The sequence below is a fragment of the Phodopus roborovskii genome, unplaced genomic scaffold (genome assembly GCF_943737965.1).
Source record: "Phodopus roborovskii unplaced genomic scaffold, PHOROB, whole genome shotgun sequence".
In the NCBI taxonomy this organism is placed as follows: Eukaryota; Metazoa; Chordata; class Mammalia; order Rodentia; family Cricetidae; genus Phodopus; species Phodopus roborovskii.
Genome location: NW_026126186.1, coordinates 29,027 through 33,342, shown reverse-complemented (window position 1 = coordinate 33,342; position 4,316 = coordinate 29,027).

Genomic DNA, 4,316 nt, shown 5'->3' with positions numbered 1-4,316 from the left:
CAATTAAATGAAAACAAACATTTATACACAATATTTGGGAATTTGGCCGTCATTCTTTCCAAACTACTTCCTGCTGGTAAGGGGCGCTGTCATGGGGGATTCGAAGAAGATTGATATCCTGGCTGTAGTCTGTAGGGCTGTTTTGTCCAGCTGTTTTGAATGTAGGACCACCTTGTACTTTGCTTCAGGTGGTCTGGCATGATCAAACCACATTAGTCTGGAAGGAATCCAAATCTTTTCATTTTCTGTGGAAACAAAAATAGAAATCCTTTTCCCCAGTAACTTGTCCTTCAACTTAAATTTTGCAGTCAAAGAATTTTTTTAATTTAATTTATTGTTTTACATGTCGATCCCAGGTCCCTCTCCATCCCTCCCTCCCTCCCCCCCATTCCTCCCTTCCCTCCTTCCTTCCCTTTTACCCTCTCTGCCCTCTCACATGCACTCTAACCAACCTCCCCTCCCAACCCCCCCAACCCAATTCCATATGTAGGGAAATGCCATCCAGTTGGGGTCATGTTGATCTAACAGGTCATGTGAAGTAAGGACTAGGGCTTCTCTCCTGTCTCTAGACAGGAGATGGGGGATGTGTTCGCAAAGTTCTTTTGTGCACCAGGGATACATCCTGGCTCCACTGTCTGAAGTCTCTTGGACTGCTTAGTCCTTCTGGCTGAGACCCATATTCAGGGGGGCCTGAGTCAGTCCCATGCTGACTTCCCAGCTATCAGTCTAGTGGCCGTTAGCTCCTCCTTGTTCAGGTAAGTTGTCTCTTTGTGTTTCTGCCACATTGTCTTGTCCTCTCCATCTGCATCTGGGTTCTAGTTCAACTCATTGTTTATGTATGGGTGTTTGATCCTGTTTTCAACAGGCATTAGTTGAGGGCTCCATGGAGAAGTTAGTTGTTGATCTCACTCTCCGGGAAGGGCAATTATGATAACCTTTCCACGGAAGCTGAGATTGTTAGTTGGGAGCAGTCTGGTAGTTCTCTAGACCTTTCTTTGTGTTCAATTTGATCTTCAAACCAATATTGGCTCCCTCTTTTATGTTCTCTCCCTGTGTCTCTGTCTCTGTCTCTGTCTCTCTCTTTCTCTCTCTCTCTCTCTCTCTCTCTCTCTCTCTCTCTCTTTCCAATCTTCTATTCCTAACCAGGGTCAATCTTACTGGTCGCACATGTTTTCCTTTCCTCCCCCTCATTTTCTCCTACTTCTCTCTCCATTCGCTGCCCCCCCCACTTCCCCTGAACTCTGGGGGACTTGTCCCTTCCCAGTTCTGTGAGGGACTTTTTATGAATCTCTTAGAATACAACTTGTAACCTAGTTCTTCTGGTGATGTGAATTATAGGATGGTGATCATTTGATCTAGGTCTAAAATCCATATATGAGTGAGTACATACTGTGTTCCTCTTTTTGTGACTGGGTTACCTCATTCAGTATGGATTCTTCAAGTGCCATCCACTTGCCTGTGAATTTCAAAATCCATTATTTTTTTCTGCAGAGTAGTATTCCATTGTGTAATTGTGCTACATCTTCATTAACCATTCTTCAATTGAGGGGCATCTAGGTTGCTTCCAGGTTGTTGCTATTACAAATAGTGCTGCTATGAATATAGTTGAAGAGATGAACAAATGTTGCATGGATGTGAATCCTTTGGGTATATGCCTAAGAGGGGGATTGCCGGGTCTTGTGGTAAACTAATTCCCATTTTCCTGAGGAACTGCCATACTGATATCCAAAATGGCTGTATGAGTTTGCACTCCCACCAGCAGTGGAGGAGTGTTCCCCTTACTCCACAACCTCTCCAACATAAGTCATCACTGGTGTTTCTAATTTTAGCCATTCTGGCAGGGGTAAGATGGTATCTCAAAGTTGTTTTTATTTGCATTTCCCTGATAGCTAAGGATGTGGAGCATTGTCTTAAGTGTCTTTCAGCCTTTTTGATTTCCTCTATTGAGAATTCTTACTTCAGTTCTATACCCCATTTTTTAACAGGGTTTTTTGGTGTTTTGTTGACAAGTTTCATGAGTTGTTTGTGTATTTTGGAGATCAGCCCTTTGTCGGATATAGGGTTGGTGAAAATCTTTTCCCAGGCTGTGGGCTGCCGTTTGGTCTTGTCGACTGAGTCCTTTGCCTTACAGAAGCTTCTAAGTTTGAAGAGGTCCCATTTATTAATTGTTTCTTTCACTGTCTGTGCCCCTGGAGTTATGTTCAAGAAGCGGTCTCCTATATCAATTTGTTCAAGGGCACCTCCTACTTTCTCTTCTAAGAGGTTCATTGTGGCTGGATTGATGTTAAGGTCTTTGATCCATTTGGACTTGAGTTTTGTGCATGGCAACAGACATGGGTCTATATGCAGTCTTCTACACAACCTCATCCAATTGTGTGAGCACCATTTGTTGAATATGCTGTCCTTGCCCCATTGTATAATTTTAGATGTTTTGTCTAAAATCAGGTGTTCATAGGTGAGTGGATTAATATCAGGATTTTCAATTCGATTATGTTTGTCTACCTGTCTATTTTTATGCCAATACCAGGCTGTTTTCAGAACTATAGCTCTGTAGTAGACCTTAAAGTCAGGAATGGAGATGCCTCCTGATGTTCTTTTATTGTATAGGGTTGTTTTCGCTATCCTGGGTCTTTTGTTTTTACATGTAAATTTGATTATTATCCTTTGAAGGTCGGTGAAGAATTGTGGTGGGATTTTAATGGGGATTGCATTGAATCTGTAGATTGCTTTTGGCAAGATTGCCATTTTTACTATGTTAATCCTACCTAACCAAGAGCATGGGAGATCTTTCCATTTTCTGGTATCTTCTTTAATTTCTTTCTTTAGAGTCACAAAGTTCTTATTATATTGGTCTTTTACTTGTTTGGTAAGCGTTACACCAAGATACTTTATGTTGCTTGTGGCTATTGGAAAGGGTGATGTTTCTCTGATTTCTTTCTCTGTCTCTTTCTCGTCTGAAAAAGTAGGGCGACTGAGTTTTTTGAGTTTATCTTGTATCCTGCTAGCTTGCTTAAGGTGTTTATCAGATGTAGGAGTTCCCTGGTAGAGTTTATTGGGTCGCTTAGGTAAACTATCATATCATCGGCAAACAGAGAGAGTTTGACTTCTTCCTTTCCAATTTGGATCCCCTTGATCTCCTTTTGTTGTCTTATAGCATTAGCTAGAACTTCTAATAAGATATTGAAGAGATGTGGAAAGAGAGGACAGCCTTGTCTTGTTCCTGATTTTAGAGGAATTGACTTAAGTTTCTCTCCATTCAGTTTGATGTTGGCAGTCGGTTTGCTGTATAATGTTCTTATTATGTTTAGGTATGTTCCTGTTATCCCTGACCTCTCCAATACCTTTATCATGAAAGGGTGTTGAATTTTGTTGAAGGCATTTTCAGCATCTAGGGAGATAATCATATGTTGTTTTCTTTTTTCTGTTTGTTTATATGGTGCATCACGTTGATAGATTTTCATATGTTAAACCATCCCTGCATTCCAGGGATGAAGCCTACTTGGTCATGGTGGATGATTTCTCTGATGTTTTCTTGAATTCGTTTTGCCTCTATTTTATTGAGTATTTTTGCATCGATGTTCATCAGGGATATTGGTCTGTAATTTTCTTTCTTAGTTGTGTCTTTGTGAGGTTTGATTACCAAAGTTATTTTGGCCTCATAAAAAGAGTTTGGCAATGAACCTTCTGTTTCTATCTTGTGGAAAAATTTGAGGAGTAGTGGTATTAGTTCTTCCTTGAATGTCTGGTAGAATTCTGTGTTGAATCCATCTGGCCCTGGACTTTTTTTGGTTGGAAGGCTTTCCATGACTGCTTCTATTTCATTGCGGGTTATAGGTTTTTCTGTTCTTGATTTAATTTTGTTAAGTGATAGTTATCCAGAAACTTGTCCATTTCCTTTGAATTTTCAATTTTTGTGGAATACAGATTTTCAAAGTAAGACATGAAAATTGTCTGGATTTCATCTGTGTCTGTTGTTATGTTCCCCTTTTTGCTTCTGATTTTGTTAATTTGCATGTTCTGTCTCTGCTTTTTCGTTAATTTGGATAAAGGTTTGTCTATCTTGTTGATTTTCTCAAAAAAAACAACTTTTTGTTGCATTGATTTTTCATATTGTTTTCCTGGTTTCTATTTCGTTGATTTCAGCCTCAAGTTGATTATTTCCTGTTGTCTACTCCTGCGGGGTGAATTCGCTTCTCTCTGTTCTAAGGTTATCAGTTGTGCTTTTAATTCTCTGATGTGACTATCCTCTGTTTTGTTCATATGTGCACTTATTGCAAAGGACTTCCCTCGTAGCACTGCCTTCAAGGTGTCACTTA